Here is a 19,021-nt window from a genome sequence, read left to right as displayed (position 1 = left end):
GCGGAGATACTGTCCACTATACTAACGAGGAGGGTGGATCTGTCTATGGAACCAGATTTCGCGGAGCAAAGACCTACAAACTTTGGTAAATGATGTAAATTGGAAAAAGGGAGCCAGTTGAACCCAGGTCGTTCTGGTTGTGAGAGAATCGAGAGAGCCACTGATGGCAGTATAGTAAAAGTCTCCCCGTCAGGGAATCGAACCCGGTCTTCCAGGTGACAGGCGGAGATACTGTCCACTATACTAACGAGGAGGGTGGATCTGTCTATGGAACCAGATTTCGCGGAGCAAAGACCTACAAACTTTGGTAAATGATGTAAATTGGAAAAGGGAGCCTGTTGAACCCAGGTCGTTCTGGTTGTGAGAGAATCGAGAGAGCCACTGATGGCAGTATAGTAAAAGTCTCCCCGTCGGGGAATCGAACCCCGGTCTTCCGCGTGACAGGCGGAGATACTGTCCACTATACTAACGAGGAGGGTGGATCTGTCTATGGAACCTGATTTCGCGGAGCAAAGACCTACAAACATTGGTAAATGATGTAAATTGGAAAAAGGGAGCCTGTTGAACGCTGGTCGTTCTGGTTGTGAGACAATCGAGAGAGCCACTGTTGGCAGTATAGTAAAAGTCTCCCCATCGGGGAATCGAACCCCGGTCTTCCGCGTGACAGGCGGAGATACTGTCCACTATACTAACGAGGAGGGTGGATCTGTCTATGGAACCAGATTTCGCGGAGCAAAGACCTACAAACATTGGTAAATGATGTAAATTGGAAAAAGGGAGGCAGTTGAACCCAGGTCGTTCTGGTTGTGAGAGAATCGAGAGAGCCACTGATGGCAGTGAAGTAAAAGTCTCCCCGTCGGGGAATCGAACCCCGGTCTTCCGCGTGACAGGCGGAGATACTGTCCACTATACTAACGAGGAGGGTGGATCTGTCTATGGAACCTGATTTCGCGGAGCAAAGACCTACAAACATTGGTAAATGATGTAAATTGGAAAAAGGGAGCCTGTTGAACGCTGGTCGTTCTGGTTGTGAGACAATCGAGAGAGCCACTGTTGGCAGTATAGTAAAAGTCTCCCCGTCGGGGAATCGAACCCCGGTCTTCCGCGTGACAGGCGGAGATACTGTCCACTATACTAACGAGGAGGGTGGATCTGTCTATGGAACCAGATTTCGCGGAGCAAAGACCTACAAACATTGGTAAATGATGTAAATTGGAAAAAGGGAGGCAGTTGAACCCAGGTCGTTCTGGTTGTGAGAGAATCGAGAGAGCCACTGATGGCAGTAAAGTAAAAGTCTCCCCGTCGGGGAATCGAACCCCGGTCTTCCGCGTGACAGGCGGAGATACTGTCCACTATACTAACGAGGAGGGTGGATCTGTCTATGGAACCAGATTTCGCAGAGCAAAGACCTACAAACTTTGGTAAATGATGTAAATTGGAAAAAGGGAGCCTGTTGAACGCAGGTCGTTCTGGTTGTGAGAGAATCAAGAGAGCCACTGATGGCAGTATAGTAAAAGTCTCCCCGTCGGGGAATCGAACCCCGGTCTTCCGCGTGACAGGCGGAGATACTGTCCACTATACTAACGAGGAGGGTGGATCTGTCTATGGAACCAGATTTCGCGGAGCAAAGACCTACAAACATTGGTAAATGATGTAAATTGGAAAAAGGGAGGCAGTTGAACCCAGGTCGTTCTGGTTGTGAGAGAATCAAGAGAGCCACTGATGGCAGTATAGTAAAAGTCTCCCCGTCGGGGAATCGAACCCCGGTCTTCCGCGTGACAGGCGGAGATACTGTCCACTATACTAACGAGGAGGGTGGATCTGTCTATGGAACCAGATTTCGCGGAGCAAAGACCTACAAACATTGGTAAATGATGTAAATTGGAAAAAGGGAGGCAGTTGAACCCAGGTCGTTCTGGTTGTGAGAGAATCGAGAGAGCCACTGATGGCAGTAAAGTAAAAGTCTCCCCGTCGGGGATCGAACCCCGGTCTTCCGCGTGACAGGCGGAGATACTGTCCACTATACTAACGAGGAGGGTGGATCTGTCTATGGAACCAGATTTCGCGGAGCAAAGACCTACAAACTTTGGTAAATGATGTAAATTGGAAAAAGGGAGCCTGTTGAACGCAGGTCGTGAGACAATCGAGAGAGCCACTGTTGGCAGTATAGTAAAAGTCTGCCCGATGGGGAATCGAACCCCGGTCTTCCGCGAGACAGGCGGAGATACTGTCCACTACACTAACGAGGAGGGTGGATCTGTCTATGGAACCAGATTACGCGGAGTGAAGACCTACAAACATTGGTAAATGATGTAAATTGGAAAAAGGGAGGCAGTTGAACCCAGGTCGTTCTGGTTGTGAGAGAATCAAGAGAGCCACTGATGGCAGTATAGTAAAAGTCTCCCCGTCGGGGAATCGAACCCCGGTCTTCCGCGTGACAGGCGGAGATACTGTCCACTATACTAACGAGGAGGGTGGATCCGTCTATGGAACCAGATTTCGCGGAGCAAAGACCTACAAACATTGGTAAATGATGTAAATTGGAAAAAGGGAGGCAGTTGAACCCAGGTCGTTCTGGTTGTGAGAGAATCGAGAGAGCCACTGATGGCAGTAAAGTAAAAGTCTCCCCGTCGGGGAATCGAACCCCGGTCTTCCTCGTGACAGGCGGAGATACTGTCCACTATACTAACGAGGAGGGTGGATCTGTCTATGGAACCAGATTTCGCGGAGCAAAGACCTACAAACTTTGGTAAATGATGTAAATTGGAAAAAGGGAGCCTGTTGAACGCAGGTCGTTCTGGTTGTGAGACAATCGAGAGAGCCACTGTTGGCAGTATAGTAAAAGTCTCCCCGTCGGGGAATCGAACCCCGGTCTTCCGCGTGACAGGCGGAGATACTGTCCACTATACTAACGAGGAGGCTGGATGTGTCTAGGGAACCAGATTTCGCGGAGCAAAGACCTACAAACATTGGTAAACGATGAAAATTGGAAAAAGGGAGGCAGTTGAACCCAGGTCGTTCTGGTTGTGAGAGAATCGAGAGAGCCACTGATGGCAGTATAGTAAAAGTCTCCCCGTCGGGGAATAGAACCCCGGTCTTCCGCGTGACAGGCGGAGATACTGTCCACTATACTAACGAGGAGGCTGGATGTGTCTAGGGAACCCGATTCCGCGGAGCAAAGACCTACAAACATTGGTAAATGATGTAAATTGGAAAAAGGGAGCCTGTTGAACCCAGGTCGTTCTGGTTGTGAGACAATCAAGAGAGCCACTGATGGCAGTATAGTAAAAGACTCCCCGTCGGGGAATCGAACCCCGGTCTTCCACGTGACAGGCGGAGATACTGTCCACTATACTAACGAGGAGGGTGGATCTGTCTATGGAACCAGATTTCGCAGAGCAAAGACCTACAAACTTTGGTAAATGATGTAAATTGGAAAAAGGGAGGCAGTTGAACCCAGGTCGTTCTGGTTGTGAGAGAATCGAGAGAGCCACTGTTGGCAGTATAGTAAAAGTCTCCCCGTCGGGGAATCGAACCCCGGTCTTCCGCGTGACAGGCGGAGATACTGTCCACTATACTAACGAGGAGGGTGGATCTGTCTATGGAACCTGATTTCGCGGAGCAAAGACCTACAAACATTGGTAAATGATGTAAATTGGAAAAATGGAGCCTGTTGAACGCAGGTCGTTCTGGTTGTGAGACAATTGAGAGAGCCACTGTTGGCAGTATAGTAAAAGTCTCCCCGTCGGGGAATAGAACCCCGGTCTTCCGCGTGACAGGCGGAGATACTGTCCACTATACTAACGAGGAGGGTGGATCTGTCTATGGAACCAGATTTCGCGGAGCAAAGACCTACAAACATTGGTAAACGATGTAAATTGGAAAAAGGGAGGCAGTTGAACCCAGGTCGTTCTGGTTGTGAGACAATCAAGAGAGCCACTGATGGCAGTATAGTAAAAGTCTCCCCGTCGGGGAATCGAACCCCGGTCTTCCGCGTGACAGGCGGAGATACTGTCCACTATACTAACGAGGAGGGTGGATCTGTCTATGGAACCTGATTTCGCGGAGCAAAGACCTACAAACATTGGTAAATGATGTAAATTGGAAAAAGGGAGCCTGTTGAACGCAGGTCGTTCTGGTTGTGAGACAATCGAGAGAGCCACTGTTGGCAGTATAGTAAAAGTCTCCCCGTCGGGGAATCGAACCCCGGTCTTCCGCGTGACAGGCGGAGATACTGTCCACTTTACTAACGAGGAGGGTGGATCTGTCTATGGAACCAGATTTCGCGGAGCAAAGACCTACAAACATTGGTAAATGATGTAAATTGGAAAAAGGGAGCCAGTTGAACCCAGGTCGTTCTGGTTGTGAGACAATCAAGAGAGCCACTGATGGCAGTATAGTAAAAGTCTCCCCGTCGGGGAATCGAACCCCGGTCTTCCGCGTGACAGGCGGAGATACTGTCCACTATACTAACGAGGAGGGTGGATCTGTCTATGGAACCAGATTTCGCGGACCAAAGAACTACAAACTTTGGAAAATGATGTAAATTGGAAAAAGGGAGCCTGTTGAACGCAGGTCGTTCTGGTTGTGAGACAATCGAGAGAGCCACTGTTGGCAGTATAGTAAAAGTCTCCCCGTCGGGGAATCGAACCCCGGTCTTCCGCGTGACAGGCGGAGATACTGTCCACTATACTAACGAGGAGGGTGGATCTGTCTATGGAACCAGATTTCGCGGAGCAAAGACCTACAAACATTGGTAAATGATGTAAATTGGAAAAAGGGAGGCAGTTGAACCCAGGTCGTTCTGGTTGTGAGAGAATCGAGAGAGCCACTGATGGCAGTAAAGTAAAAGTCTCCCCGTCGGGGAATCGAACCCCGGTCTTCCGCGTGACAGGCGGAGATACTGTCCACTATACTAACGAGGAGGGTGGATCTGTCTATGGAACCAGATTTCGCGGAGCAAAGACCTACAAACATTGGTAAATGATGTAAATTGGAAAAAGGGAGCCTGTTGAACGCAGGTCGTTCTGGTTGTGAGACAATCGAGAGAGCCACTGTTGGCAGTATAGTAAAAGTCTCCCCGTCGGGGAATCGAACCCCGGTCTTCCGCGTGACAGGCGGAGATACTGTCCACTATACTAACGAGGAGGGTGGATCTGTCTATGGAACCAGATTCCGCGGAGCAAAGACCTACAAACATTGGTAAATGATGTAAATTGGAAAAAGGGAGCCTGTTGAACCCAGGTCGTTCTGGTTGTGAGACAATCAAGAGAGCCACTGATGGCAGTATAGTAAAAGTCTCCCCGTCGGGGAATCGAACCCCGGTCTTCCGCGTGACAGGCGGAGATACTGTCCACTATACTAACGAGGAGGCTGGATGTGTCTAGGGAACCAGATTCCGCGGAGCAAAGACCTACAAACATTGGTAAACGATGAAAATTGGAAAAAGGGAGGCAGTTGAACCCAGGTCGTTCTGGTTGTGAGACAATCGAGAGAGCCACTGTTGGCAGTATAGTAAAAGTCTCCCCGTCGGGGAATCGAACCCCGGTCTTCCGCGTGACAGGCGGAGATACTGTCCACTATACTAACAGGGAGGGTGGATCTGTCTATGGAACCTGATTTCGCGGAGCAAAGACCTACAAACTTTGGTAAATGATGTAAATTGGAAAAAGGGAGGCAGTTGAACCCAGGTCGTTCTGATTGTGAGAGAATCGAGAGAGCCACTGTTGGCAGTATAGTAAAAGTCTCCCCGTCGGGGAATCGAACCCCGGTCTTCCGCGTGACAGGCGGAGATACTGTCCACTACACTAACGAGGAGGGTGGATCTGTCTATGGAACCTGATTTCGCGGAGCAAAGACCTACAAACATTGGTAAATGATGTAAATTGGAAAAAGGGAGCCTGTTGAACGCAGGTCGTTCTGGTTGTGAGACAATCGAGAGAGCCACTGATGGCAGTATACTAAAAGTCTCCCCGTCGGGGAATCGAACCCCGGTCTTCCGCGTGACAGGCGGAGATACTGTCCACTTTACTAACGAGGAGGGTGGATCTCTCTATGGAACCAGATTTCGCGGAGCAAAGACCTACAAACATTGGTAAATGATGTTAATTGGAAAAAGGGAGGCAGTTGAACCCAGGTCGTTCTGGTTGTGAGAGAATCGAGAGAGCCACTGATGGCAGTATAGTAAAAGTCTCCCCGTCGGGGAATCGAACCCCGGTCTTCCGCGTGACAGGCGGAGATACTGTCCACTATACTAACGAGGAGGGTGGATCTGTCTATGGAACCAGATTTCGCGGAGCAAAGACCTACAAACATTGGTAAATGATGTAAATTGGAAAAAGGGAGCCTGTTGAACGCAGGTCGTTCTGGTTGTGAGACAATCGAGAGAGCCACTGTTGGCAGTATAGTAAAAGTCTCCCCGTCGGGGAATCAATCCCCGGTCTTCCGCGTGACAGGCGGAGATACTGTCCACTATACTAACGAGGAGGCTGGATGTGTCTAGGGAACCAGATTCCGCGGAGCAAAGACCTACAAACATTGGTAAACGATGAAAATTGGAAAAAGGGAGGCAGTTGAACCCAGGTCGTTCTGGTTGTGAGACAATCGAGAGAGCCACTGTTGGCAGTATAGTAAAAGTCTCCCCGTCGGGGAATCGAACCCCGGTCTTCCGCGTGACAGGCGGCGATACTGTCCACTTTACTAACGAGGAGGGTGGATCTGTCTATGGAACCAGATTTCGCGGAGCAAAGACCTACAAACTTTGGTAAATGATGTAAATTGGAAAAAGGGAGCCAGTTGAACCCAGGTCGTTCTGGTTGTGAGACAATCAAGAGAGCCACTGATGGCAGTATAGTAAAAGTCTCCCCGTCGGGGAATCGAACCCCGGTCTTCCGCGTGACAGGCGGAGATACTGTCCACTATACTAACGAGGAGGGTGGATCTGTCTATGGAACCAGATTTCGCGGAGCAAAGACCTACAAACTTTGGTAAATGATGAAAATTGGAAATAGGGAGCCTGTTGAACCCAGGTCGTTCTGGTTGTGAGAGAATCGAGAGAGCCACTGATGGCAGTATAGTAAAAGTCTCCCCGTCGGGGAATAGAACCCCGGTCTTCCGCGTGACAGGCGGAGATACTGCCCACTATACTAACGAGGAGGGTGGATCTGTCTATGGAACCTGATTTCGCGGAGCAAAGACCTACAAACATTGGTAAATGATGTAAATTGGAAAAAGGGAGCCTGTTGAACCCAGGTCGTTCTGGTTGTGAGACAATCGAGAGAGCCACTGTTGGCAGTATAGTAAAAGTCTCCCCGTCGGGGAATCGAACCCCGGTCTTCCGCGTGACAGGCGGAGATACTGTCCACTTTACTAACGAGGAGGGTGGATCTGTCTCTGGAAGCAGATTTCGCGGAGCAAAGACCTACAAACTTTGGTAAATGATGTAAATTGGAAAAAGGGAGCCTGTTGAACCCAGGTCGTTCTGGTTGTGAGAGAATCGAGAGAGCCACTGATGGCAGTATAGTAAAACTCTCCCTGTCGGGGAATCGAACCCCGGTCTTCCGCGTGACAGGCAGAGATACTGTCCACTATACTAACAAGGACGATGGATGTGTTGGTGGAACCAAATCACGCGGATCAAAGCCCTACAAACATTGGTAAATGATGTAAATTGGAAAAAGGGAGCCAGTTGAACCCAGGTCGTTCTGGTTGTGAGACAATCAAGAGAGCCACTGATGGCAGTATAGTAAAAGTCTCCCCGTCGGGGAATCAAACCCCGGTCTTCCGCGTGACAGGCGGAGATACTGTCCACTATACTAACGAGGAGGGTGGATCTGTCTATGGAACCAGATAACGCGGAGCAAAGACCTACAAACATTGGTAAATGATGTAAATTGGAAAAAGGGAGCCTGTTGAACCCAGGTCGTTCTGGTTGTGAGACAATCGAGAGAGCCACTGTTGGCAGTATAGTAAAAGTCTCCCCGTCGGGGAATCGAACCCCGGTCTTCCGCGTGACAGGCGGAGATACTGTCCTCTATACTAACGAGGAGGCTGGATGTGTTGACGGAACCAAATCACGTGGAGCAAAGCCCTACAAACATTGGTAAGTGATGTAAATTGGAAAAAGGGAGACACTTCCTTCTCAGTATGGTTTCGCCAAAACATACAAAGTGTCCTTGATCTGTCGATGGCAGTTTCTGCGAGTAAAGACAGCTTTTCTAGGGTGTCAACGCAACACAGATTGCCTGCAAACTAATTATTAAGTAGCTCCAAATCAGACACTTTGCCTCTGACAATTTATGTTAAGGACACCACCAACAGAAACTATTTCTGAGATTTACCACCGCATCCTGGACATTAGGGGACCAATCCAACTCTGAAATAAGGGCTGTCTGGAAGGGTGAGGTTGGACTCTCTACAACTAGAGACGGACTGGTGGGAGGAAGTCATTTGAAAACTACACACAGTTTAAGGGTATACACAGGGTCCACTTCTCCAAATCAAGACTATCTGAAATGTACACAGCGGTAGAAGACAAATGTGATAGATGTTGGAACCCATGCTGCAATCTCAGCCACATGTTTTCTTTATGCCCCAGGTTACACAATTACTGGTCTGGTTACTTTAACAAAATGTCCACCATATTGGGAATGCAGTTGCAACCTTCCCCTCATATTGCCATCTTCAGAATGCCACTCAGCTCATGTAATCTAAACACAGCGCAAAAACAAATGATCAGTTTCACATCTCTACTAGCCAGACACAATTGTTCATCACCAACAACATTATTATCCACCACCCATAAAACCTGACTGTATAAGTCATTAGCTCATGTCACCGTTTCTTTATCTTCTTATGCATTATGTCCACATGTGTATCACATTTCCATTATTTCCTTTTTCTCTTTTCTCTTTCTCTTTCAAACAAAAAAGAAATGATCCAGATGCAAAATAGTGTAATGTTGCAAAGAAGCTTTACCGTTACTGGGACGGAATGGCAGTTGTGTGGGAGGTTCTAGGTGTTCTTCCAAAGAGAGTAATTATTGCTTCCTAATCTGCACATTTTTAAAATTTCCTGTACAAAGTTGAAATAGTGTAATTGTTTTTGTAAAGATGCTCCCAGTGCGTCTTCGAGGCCTGTATCTATGTCACTGTCTTGCTACAATTATTGCTGCCATTGTTAAAGGAAATCATGCCACAAGAATACTCCATTAATACGCCATTGTTTGTTTTCACCTGTTCCTTGGAGGTGACAATATTTCACACAGAATTGACCTCCAGTAATTGCTTAACATTTTCTTAAATTTAAAAGAATATGTAATTAATCACACTTATAATATCCCTGCCCCTTTTTGCACAATCTCCCCTTAAATACATATGCATAAAGGAGAGAAGCACACCTTGCAATGACTCACATTGCTGGCATCCAAACTGTGCTTTCATTTTCATGCTCCAATTGTCTATATAGCCCACTTTTATCAGAGCATGCATGAAATCTGCATCCCAAACCAGCGAAAAAGGCTTAGTATATCTAGCCCAGAGTATTTCTCCTAAAATGCAAAATGCAATTATGCTGTATACATGGACAGAATCAACATGAGTCTACATGACGGCAGTATGAAGCGAATCCCCCCATTGAGGCAATGCATGCAGAGGCACAATAATAAAATCTAACAAAAACATTTCTAAATTGATCCCACAACATTCTGAATTTGACTTATCCTAATCAGTTTGGAAAATGACTTCAAAAATAAAACTAGGATGAGTCTGCCTAACTTTTTCCGTATGAGGGGGTGGAAAAGAAATCTCCCAATGTTAAGAAATAACACAAAAATGATTGTAGCAACGCCTGGGTTTTGGATCAGCAACAAAATTATTACATCCTTACACCATCTGGTTTGAGACTTTTTAAGAATCCCTGCTAACAAATAAGCCAACAGACAGACGCAGGCAAAAACATAATCACCTTGGCAAGGATAAAAAGATAACAATCTACTTATTTCTCTTCCCAAAATTATATATTATGGCTGTCATATTGTAATGAGAGGGTTAAGTGGATCAACCCTTTTCAACAAATTAGTCCCAGTAGCTCTGTGCCCTCTCCATCTATGATCACTTAGTGTTGGCTTCATTATAGCCAGATACACAATGCCGCTCTTGCTAGTGGTGTATCTTTCTGTTATCTGACCATAGCATTAGTATGAAATGTACTGCCAGTCATCAAAAAATGGTTTGTTGAGACTTCTTTCCCCCGTTTAGTTGTGGTAATGCATAACTGGGAATGATATATGGAAACAGGACATAGCAGTTCAGCAATGGAAGGTCAGGGATTAATGGCATCCTAAGAAAAGCTTCCTGGGCACAAGATTAACATACAATTATCTGTTTCCATTTCAACATTGCATATGAAAACACAAATATATATTCCATAAAATCCAATGAAAGAAAACCAGTCAACTACTCTTATGTAAATAAGAAGGTGTGACTAAATGCCAGTAACTGAAGTGAAAAGCACTAACAAAAATGGCATTTTTTAATTTGAAATGTAAAATTTTAGATAATGGATTCCTTTTGCCTTTCCACACACTGTGTGTCGTTTTTTCAGATGCCTTGGGGGATGAAAATGAGGCGACATTCAACAACAACAAGGGTCCCCTGACAGGATTTCAACCAGGGCATTATAGTTACATGACACAAGTCCTAGATCAGCAGCACACCTGGATGCCCTGGTTATTCTTATTCTTTATTTATAGGCTTTGTGGTGGAGTGGAGACTGTAACCTTGACTGGCAACAATACACAATGCTATGCCCGCTGTTACAAATTCTGATGAAGGTACAGCACCATTTTTAGTTGACTGAAATGAGATCAGATTTCTATCTTCATTTCTCTTTGTTAATCTGCCAAAGTTTACATTTCTGTCAAATGAAAAAATCTTGAATGCAGCCTTTTGCCAGTTTTCCAGTTATTCATGCACAAATTGAAAATGAATAAGGGATAAGCTACAAGCAATCAATGATTATCAATGTAACCAGGCAGGCTGGGCCTTCCAGTATCTTAACGATGCTTAACCTGCTTAGCCTGTGCAGGATTGCAGGGGGAACTGGAGCCTACACATATCCCTGCAATTCCTCCAGTCTCCCACAGGACTGGCAGAAACAAAATCATTCATGCCCACAGGAAGATTCACTCAACTTGCATCTTTGAAGGTGAGAAGAATCTCACACAGACAAGGAGAGAACGCGTAAACTCTAAACCAGAAAGCCCATGTCTGATTTGTCATCCTTAGTGTTACCCTGAGCCTTTACTGAGAGTGTTGGCGTCACTCCTTTCTACACATTTAACATTTAGAAGAAGATTTAATGTAACATTAAGTATTTCACGTGCACAAAATGATGGTCTTAATGTGAGAGATTGCACTTAAATCAGGAAAAAAATTATAATAAGATAAAAGATATTCACACACAGCGCCATAAAGTCCCCACAGAAAGTAAAAAATGTGTAAAAACATGGTGCTTCTTGAAGAGCACATCCTTCTTAAATAAAGAAATAAGTAAGAAGACCACAGAGTCCGTTTATTGGTCTGCTTCTGAAAGGCTTCCTTTTCATGAGACGGTAAGTGCAAGCTCGCTGAGGTCAAGAGAGAAAGGGAAAGTGAGTGTTTTTAAATGTATGTGCATTACCGCTGGAACTCCGAAGTGAACCTTTTCTTCCTCGTCACACATAATTGGTGGAGGAGCACATCTCTGTCTGTCAAGCAGACTTCTCCATTCCAATATGTATGTCCACCACTTTCAGATCAGCTCCGACAAGCTCTCGCTGCTCTCTGTAAAACTTCTCTATCAGCACTGTCAACACCACGCTGTCTTCCTTTCAGGCAGCAAAGGATCTCACTGTCATCCAGCATAGCTCACAGCTACAACCTACAGCTCTCACGTATAGTTACTGCACTATTAATAAACAGCGCAAATATATGCAGTTAAGCAAATGTACATGCTTCAGACACAGTTGTGTGCAGTCCCCAAGGTAATTTGAGTGGTTTCTGCTCTCCACAGATTTTTACCTCGTGCACAGTGACTGTTCTTTAAGTGATCTAATCTTACTGGTGCAGGAATACACTGGAGAGACGAGCCAGCTAAAATCACATATGTGTGACTGCACATGATGAATGTTTCAATAAGCCAAACCACAGCACAATGCTGGTCAAACAGGGAACTGGAGTGAAATAACCTATTTTGGGGTTTGTTGTTGTATGTGCATTGATTGTGAAATTGTGTGATTCATTGTGAGGGAGATATCAGTAAAATGAACGAATAATCCTAATTAAAATGGGAGCCATTAAGTTTCCTTTGTCATTGCCATCAGTATAAAAAATAATGACAATTTAATTACTTGTGTCATTTCTTTGTACAGATTCTTAATGGGCTGCATCTCACTTATGTGATACAGCTCTGTTCACAGTCAGTGTTTCAGGGTTAACAATTGTAAACAAGCTACAAAGTGTACATGTGTGGGTAGAGGTGTAGCGTCAGCATAGCCAAGACAAGCTGTTGCCTTGGGTCCCAAGCTGAGAGAAGGCCCCAGAGGGCAGCTGGTTACAGCAACCAAACATCTGCTCTGTTTAACAGCAATGTGTAGTAGACAACATGTCCAACATTCCTCCTTAGGGGGCTTGTCATGTTAGCTAGCATGTCTGTGACTAGTTATGAAATAACTTTAGAGAATAATCATCCCCATAAAGGGGGGGGGGTTGAAGCGTTGTAGGGCCGCAAGCACAACTTTGGCTGGGGCCCCAGGCTTCCTCGTAGACAGGATAATGAAATAAAGGCAATAGGAAGGAATGATAGCTTGAGTTTCATCTTAACACAAAAAAAAGAAAGAAAGGTCAAACTAAATAAATTACATCATTTTTTAATAAGGCAATTAATTCAAAAGACCTTGTTGGGTCTTGTTAATTTTTGTGTGTCTTCCTCTTTCTTGTAGCAAAATAAAAGTGATGTGTAAAGGGTTCATCATGTTACTGCTGCCGGACCTGTCCACTTCTGGCCTTGGGCAGAGTGGTGTGTCATTTTAGTTCAATCATGGTCAAGTTTGTGTCTTTTTGTATCTCATGTGGAACCCTTGTTTCTATGGCTTTCCTGGTGTATTGAACATTATTTTCAGCAAGTTCCTTGCAATAAATCAAATAGGCCAACCTATCTTTAAATAGAATCTAAGACTCTGGGCTGCATTACCCTCAATTATCTGCTGGAACTAAAAAGCATGACGTCTCCTGATTTCCACGTCTTTGTCACTGCGTGTCTACCTGCATGCCTGTCCTTCCACTCAGACGTACAGACTGCTTTGCAGCAGGCAGATGCCTTCCCAAACTGGGAGCTTGACGCTGAGAGGAGAGAATACCTTGGAGAGCTGTGGACACATACTCGATATGCGTCAGAGGCTTGAGGACATTTTCTAATGAGAGCAGAAGGAAACCAAGAGGATGGAAGGGGTGGGAGGAGGTGCGGCGCATAACTGCAGGCGTGGCCAGAGGGCCTCTGGAAGACAGGAAGTAGGAGAAGAAGGAAGAATGAGGAAGGCTCGGCATGAAAACTGTGGAGAAGTACCATAAAGCCCCAGTGCAGACAGATGGACAAGCATGTGGCCTTGAATGGTGGCTGGAAGGATAAGAGAGAAGGATAGACTTATTAGACAGAGGACAGAGACAGAACCCCACTATTAGCAGATATTATTGCCTGATTAACATGACTAATGCGGCGCGCGTGTGTGTGTGTGTGTGTGTGTGTGTGTGTGTGTGTGTGTGTGTGTGTGTGTGTGTGTGTGTGTGTGTGTGTGTGTGTGTGCTGTTTCTGCCTCATGATCAAGGCACTCTAACCAAAAGTGCTTTGTTTGCTTAATTAAATGAGTCTCAGCACATGAGAGATTGGGGATAAGCCTTTCAATTTGGTAGTAAAGACCATACAGCAGTTGTCCTGATTCCTCTAAAGCTCTGCAATGCCTGTCTGAATACTAAAGTAACTATAGCTGTCAAACATTTTACAATCCATCAGTGCTCATTTTTAAATCTAATGATGAATTTGACCAAAAAGCATAAAGGCAAATACTATATCTGTAGATGAAAATAAAAATCCAATAACGTTTGTACAGTCTGGCACAAACAGGTTTGGCATGCTGTTCCAGTGTTACAGTTACAATAATGCTTGCAGGTTTGACTAAAATCTATTGAAATCAATGCCATCCGAAGTAGAAGAGCTAAGTAACGATAGAAATCAGCGTTACGCACAAATGAAACAAAAAGTAATCAGTAGATGTTTTCCTACAACATGCATCAGCAACAACCGGCACACATCCTAAAGTAAATATATTAGGTATTTGGAACAACTGTGTCTGCAACATTTTTCTACTTTTTCTTCTTAAACATAAGCAGTTCACTGGAACCCGATTGCCCCTTTCAACCTCTTCAACCTTTCCATGCCTCCAGTGTTCCTACACATACATTTCCATATTTCCATATATCCATTTCCTTATCCACGCTCCTGATATCAGGACTTTAGGACAATGTATCACATTTTTATGATGCAAATTCATTATTTTGAAATCCAAATCCATCCATGGCACATTCTAAATATGCACATTTTATTGGCATTGAGCTATTACAAACCATGTCTTAGAAAAGACCATACTAAGACAAGTGATAACATCAGTTATATATAGTGAAAGAACAGATTCACCACCGCATAACTCTGGTTATGCGGTGGTCTTCTGGTTAGACAAGGCCAACTGTGAATCACCACCATTTTTGTATCATTCATTGCAACAGTCATTGCCCACATAATTAGATTAGATTAGATTAGATTCAACTTTATTGTCATTGAGCAAAGTACAGGTACAAGCCAATGAATGATTATGTGGGCAATTGTTGCTAATGAGGATCAGCTGCTGCACGCTTTATGACCTGACTTGTAGATGGCAGCACAGTGCACCAGTGTCTCGTCACGGGCTGTCTGCTTGACAGAGGAAATCTAAGTTAAATATTGGTCCATACAAATCAAGAAAAAAACTTCAAGACTTCCTGGAATTATACGATAAATTTTACGTTATCTGACAATTTTAGTGTATGCTCTGCTGCACCACCGACAGCTCAAGATGACCAAATTCCCATCAACCTCAGTTCTATGTTATGCCATGGTGCTGTTGTAAATGCCCCATTAAGGAAAACCTTCATACCAACTTGACGGACATGGGATCAGATGTGCCTCAGATGCACATGTCGTTTGCCACAGTTACCATGTTTGCTTTCATATCGGGTGACAACGTAAGAATGGAATGATGGATTTGGTCGGCTGTTCGAACTGAAGATTTGAACTTTGATATTACAACCTCCTACTCTCATCTTATTATTACAGTTATTTTGTGTTTTTGGTCCTATGCGTATAGAAGCATTATCAAACCTTGATGTGTGTTTAATGAAGGGTTGCATAGCTTCGGCTCCTGTCTCTCCATGTGCATGGGCAAATTAAGCCAACTAATGATCTGCTGTTAACGCTTAGTTTTATTTCTATCCAATTATTTAAACACAGCCAATTAAGTTGACGAATTGCACTAATTAATGGATATTGCTTTTATGTTGCTTTTTACATCCAGGTTTGCGACTGAACTTTCAGTGCCAGATTTCACCACATTTGCAGACAATAGTTGCACCATTGAATTCCTACAGGGTCTTGATTGGAAAAAGGGGAATTTGGCAAATCAAACAGGATATTCGTACATGTATCTGAAGCCTGAGCACTCCCTTGTTTCCTTGATTTAATTTTGACTCAAGGATCTGAACAAATCAAGTGACTATTAGTCAATTGGCAGAGGTTGGAGGATCAGCAGGGGATGTGCGCAAGATCCTCTGTGATTTTGCAAAGGAATTCCTGCTGGAAACGTTGGCAGGAACAGACATTTGGCGTGTCTGACACTCTTCCATTGGCTGTGGTGTAATATTCATGGTGTTTCCGACTGCTAATGAAAACCCTGCGCCTTGGGCCTCCTCCCAGCCTGATAGGATAGGATATTGTCTTTTGGGTAAGAGAAAATATTGGATTGGTATCTTAATATCGGCCTGTTGCATATTCACTTTCTCTCCATGTGACACTCACCCGGATCAAGGAACAGATGCCATTTTTGCTGCTGATTTTAGTAAATAAATATACTGTATATGTCATTCATACTGGGGAAATCACACCTGTATTGGTATCAATCATTGGCTTTCAATGTGTGTCACTCATTTGCAAAAGCTTTCTACATAACATCTGATTAAAATATAAAGTATATACATTATATATATTTAGATATACACTGTATTTTACAGGAAGCAAAGCCAAGTCATCATGAAGTGGACATTCAGGGAGAAACATAATAAGGCCGCTGGCAGTTTAAATTGATCCTTTTATAGATAAATACACAGTGGATGAGAAACAATGAAATATGGGCACATCATATTGAAAACACAATTTAATGTTGACAGCACATTGAAAAGAAAAACCTTGAATCTTGAACCGAGGATTTCAATTTTATCACAGGATTTCTCTACCAGGATTTCTCTGGTATTCTAAAAAGTCTTTAGCTCCTCTTGTTGCTGTTCCTCTGCTGTCTTACATTCTGCATTTCCCTGTGGTTTTATGATCAGTTTACAATATGATGAAGCCTACAGCACAGTCAGGGGTTAAGGTAATGGAAAATGTTATTGGTTTATGATTTGTTTCAAAACTGGCTATTGATATACATTATTTATACTCACTGTGGTGTATTCCACGTTGGTTTTGGCTTGAAATGTGACCTCTGAGCAGATTTCCAAATGCTATATCAGCAATATTTACTCTTATTGTGAATCATCTCTCAAATTTCCAAAAAGCTGGTTGGTATATTGTATTACATATTCAGTTTGCTGCTGCAAACATTTGCTGGAGGCTGTAGAACTGTTAGAAACAGGAGCTTTTCATCTGAGTTTCAGGCTGTCTGAATAAAAGCTAATTTGCTCTTTGTTCAAGCAAAGCTTTAAAGATGTCCCTCTCCTTTCCTTGGCTTTGTACTGGCAGTGTGAAATTGTGTTTTTATTTGAGAAATCATCACACACCTTTTGACAGTAATAGCACATTTGCGGGGCGCTGTTCTCTCTCACCAAATCTGAATGCCAATTACAGCTTTGGGGGATAATTTTGTTTGGCTTCACTTGTTGCATCAAGGAGGCTTGAAAGGCAAATGAGATGCTGGAACTCTTGATGTATGATATTCACCACCTGGGTTTGAAAAATATTGTTATCTCAAAATGCCAGAGGGCAACTTGGAATCCCAATCACTCTGAGAAATGGATGCACCTGCCAACGATTTAGACAGAGGCTGAAATGCAGAGTGAAAGTAATCACTCAGGAAATTAGACATCTTAAGTAAATGTGACTAGAGTGAGTTGAGAATTCGCAATGTGTGTTTTTTTTGTTGAATATTTTTATTGGAGAAAGCATTTGACATGGCGATGAGCATTCAGTTATAGAACATTTTTGAGATTGTTTTTTTATACAGAGAGAAGGGGAGAAACGAGAAAGGAATGAGAAAAAGGAAAGAAATATTGTTTGGGGCCTAGGACATATGATACACATGTTGACAAAATGCACAAGGAGCAGCGTTGTTGGTGTTGAATAACAGTGTTCTGTACCAGAGTGATAATAGTGAAGCCACATTGGCACGGTTCTGTTAGCTGGGTCCATGGCAACACAATGCCAAATACTGATTATTCTGAAGAAGAGAACCAAAACCAAAATGAGAACCGGGCTGTGTAATGTTCATGTTAATTAACACAATGGGATGACAAACAGAGCGACAGGAACTAGCCACAGCCAGCAAAGGTTATGTTGAATTGACACAATAATGTAATGTGTGTGTTTTTGTGTGTGGGAGGATGTTGTATTTTTTCTAATAGATTTTAAAACGCTTTAGACATTTGCAAAAACAACAAGAATCCATCTTCTGTCATGTTTCCATTGCCAGTTTTGAGCAAAACATATGTGAATTTTCAAAGGCTGACAAAGTTCAACTGTGAATTGCCATTGTTTCCATTAAAGGATATTCCGTGCTGAGACTTGCTGTGATCCTGTGATATCGTGATTAGAAGTAAACACAGAACGCGCTTTTCAATACGTATAGCACCGAGGGCATTGATGATCATTATATCCTCCAATATATCCATGTCATAATTTTGTGCTCAGACAATTCAGCCAAAAACGGATTATGTCAGTGTGACCTGAACTGTTGCTAAGAGCTCACTAAAGAAACTACTGTCCGTTCTTCTAATCAGGTCAAAAAAAACAAGATTTCACCTTCGCTTTCCACTGTTTTTCACTACAGCTCCCTTTGCTTGAATGCTTTCCATTTAGAATGTAAAAGGAAAATTGTAGTCTTCTCTGCAGTCCTCTCAAAACTCAACATGCTTAACAACAAAGCAGGAAATAAGCAGGAAACACTTGACAACATGTCCTATGTGGGTTGCAAAGTCTATTTCCATTGCAGCAAACTACTTTTTTGTGTTTCCATTACAATTTTTGGAATTTGTGGCTGCGTATAACAGCACAATTGAAACACAGCTAATGACTACAGTCACCAATATTGGCCTTACAGAGACTGCAACCATTGTATCATTCCCCATCAGTATGTCATTGTCAGAGATATCTGAAAAATGTCAAAATAAGTTGTAAGTTATTGTCTTTAATAGCTCCGTAAACATATTTCTGGGAAGCGGTCCTCGACATATTCAAGGGCCCTTTAAACCCACAGGCCCTGTAGCATTGGTGATCTTCATTATTCAAAACGTTTTGCCCTTGTAGTGAGAGTGTGAGGATATGAACGCACATCAGCCCTGTGAGGTTATGTGCATCTCATATCTAAACAAAGCCAATGAATGCTAAGCAAATTGTCTGAAAGGTCAGCTAAGTATTTTTCTTCTCACATTGTTCTTCTTGATATACCAGTTCACACCCTCTTATCATT

General features: G+C 43.8%; 21 non-coding genes across 21 annotated transcripts; all 21 read right to left on the bottom strand.

The window, feature by feature from the left end:
• Positions 1 to 403: 403 nt before the first annotated feature.
• Positions 404 to 475, bottom strand: trnad-guc (transfer RNA aspartic acid (anticodon GUC)). The gene has a single exon. It is a non-coding gene; the product is annotated as a tRNA-Asp (tRNA).
• A 151-nt stretch (positions 476 to 626) lies between these two features.
• On the bottom strand, positions 627 to 698 carry trnad-guc (transfer RNA aspartic acid (anticodon GUC)). Its single transcript has one exon. It is a non-coding gene; the product is annotated as a tRNA-Asp (tRNA).
• Positions 699 to 849: 151 nt separating this feature from the next.
• On the bottom strand, positions 850 to 921 carry trnad-guc (transfer RNA aspartic acid (anticodon GUC)). The gene has a single exon. It is a non-coding gene; the product is annotated as a tRNA-Asp (tRNA).
• Positions 922 to 1,072: 151 nt separating this feature from the next.
• trnad-guc (transfer RNA aspartic acid (anticodon GUC)) lies at positions 1,073 to 1,144 on the bottom strand. The gene has a single exon. It is a non-coding gene; the product is annotated as a tRNA-Asp (tRNA).
• A 151-nt stretch (positions 1,145 to 1,295) lies between these two features.
• trnad-guc (transfer RNA aspartic acid (anticodon GUC)) lies at positions 1,296 to 1,367 on the bottom strand. The gene has a single exon. It is a non-coding gene; the product is annotated as a tRNA-Asp (tRNA).
• Positions 1,368 to 1,518: 151 nt separating this feature from the next.
• Positions 1,519 to 1,590, bottom strand: trnad-guc (transfer RNA aspartic acid (anticodon GUC)). Its single transcript has one exon. It is a non-coding gene; the product is annotated as a tRNA-Asp (tRNA).
• Positions 1,591 to 1,741: 151 nt separating this feature from the next.
• Positions 1,742 to 1,813, bottom strand: trnad-guc (transfer RNA aspartic acid (anticodon GUC)). The gene has a single exon. It is a non-coding gene; the product is annotated as a tRNA-Asp (tRNA).
• Positions 1,814 to 2,400: 587 nt separating this feature from the next.
• On the bottom strand, positions 2,401 to 2,472 carry trnad-guc (transfer RNA aspartic acid (anticodon GUC)). The gene has a single exon. It is a non-coding gene; the product is annotated as a tRNA-Asp (tRNA).
• Positions 2,473 to 2,846: 374 nt separating this feature from the next.
• Positions 2,847 to 2,918, bottom strand: trnad-guc (transfer RNA aspartic acid (anticodon GUC)). The gene has a single exon. It is a non-coding gene; the product is annotated as a tRNA-Asp (tRNA).
• A 374-nt stretch (positions 2,919 to 3,292) lies between these two features.
• Positions 3,293 to 3,364, bottom strand: trnad-guc (transfer RNA aspartic acid (anticodon GUC)). Its single transcript has one exon. It is a non-coding gene; the product is annotated as a tRNA-Asp (tRNA).
• A 151-nt stretch (positions 3,365 to 3,515) lies between these two features.
• trnad-guc (transfer RNA aspartic acid (anticodon GUC)) lies at positions 3,516 to 3,587 on the bottom strand. The gene has a single exon. It is a non-coding gene; the product is annotated as a tRNA-Asp (tRNA).
• A 374-nt stretch (positions 3,588 to 3,961) lies between these two features.
• On the bottom strand, positions 3,962 to 4,033 carry trnad-guc (transfer RNA aspartic acid (anticodon GUC)). The gene has a single exon. It is a non-coding gene; the product is annotated as a tRNA-Asp (tRNA).
• A 374-nt stretch (positions 4,034 to 4,407) lies between these two features.
• On the bottom strand, positions 4,408 to 4,479 carry trnad-guc (transfer RNA aspartic acid (anticodon GUC)). Its single transcript has one exon. It is a non-coding gene; the product is annotated as a tRNA-Asp (tRNA).
• A 151-nt stretch (positions 4,480 to 4,630) lies between these two features.
• On the bottom strand, positions 4,631 to 4,702 carry trnad-guc (transfer RNA aspartic acid (anticodon GUC)). Its single transcript has one exon. It is a non-coding gene; the product is annotated as a tRNA-Asp (tRNA).
• A 151-nt stretch (positions 4,703 to 4,853) lies between these two features.
• Positions 4,854 to 4,925, bottom strand: trnad-guc (transfer RNA aspartic acid (anticodon GUC)). Its single transcript has one exon. It is a non-coding gene; the product is annotated as a tRNA-Asp (tRNA).
• A 151-nt stretch (positions 4,926 to 5,076) lies between these two features.
• trnad-guc (transfer RNA aspartic acid (anticodon GUC)) lies at positions 5,077 to 5,148 on the bottom strand. Its single transcript has one exon. It is a non-coding gene; the product is annotated as a tRNA-Asp (tRNA).
• A 151-nt stretch (positions 5,149 to 5,299) lies between these two features.
• trnad-guc (transfer RNA aspartic acid (anticodon GUC)) lies at positions 5,300 to 5,371 on the bottom strand. Its single transcript has one exon. It is a non-coding gene; the product is annotated as a tRNA-Asp (tRNA).
• Positions 5,372 to 5,522: 151 nt separating this feature from the next.
• Positions 5,523 to 5,594, bottom strand: trnad-guc (transfer RNA aspartic acid (anticodon GUC)). The gene has a single exon. It is a non-coding gene; the product is annotated as a tRNA-Asp (tRNA).
• Positions 5,595 to 5,745: 151 nt separating this feature from the next.
• On the bottom strand, positions 5,746 to 5,817 carry trnad-guc (transfer RNA aspartic acid (anticodon GUC)). Its single transcript has one exon. It is a non-coding gene; the product is annotated as a tRNA-Asp (tRNA).
• Positions 5,818 to 6,191: 374 nt separating this feature from the next.
• Positions 6,192 to 6,263, bottom strand: trnad-guc (transfer RNA aspartic acid (anticodon GUC)). Its single transcript has one exon. It is a non-coding gene; the product is annotated as a tRNA-Asp (tRNA).
• A 597-nt stretch (positions 6,264 to 6,860) lies between these two features.
• Positions 6,861 to 6,932, bottom strand: trnad-guc (transfer RNA aspartic acid (anticodon GUC)). The gene has a single exon. It is a non-coding gene; the product is annotated as a tRNA-Asp (tRNA).
• Between the last annotated feature and the right edge of the window lie 12,089 nt (positions 6,933 to 19,021).

Source organism: Genypterus blacodes, unplaced genomic scaffold, assembly GCF_046128005.1.
Source record: "Genypterus blacodes isolate CSIRO-AG114 ecotype Tasmania unplaced genomic scaffold, CSIRO-AGI_Gbla_v1 ptg000111l_1, whole genome shotgun sequence".
NCBI classification, from domain to species: Eukaryota; Metazoa; Chordata; class Actinopteri; order Ophidiiformes; family Ophidiidae; genus Genypterus; species Genypterus blacodes.
The sequence above is the reverse complement of the archived record's forward strand: the minus strand, read 5'-3'. Positions and strand labels throughout refer to the sequence as shown.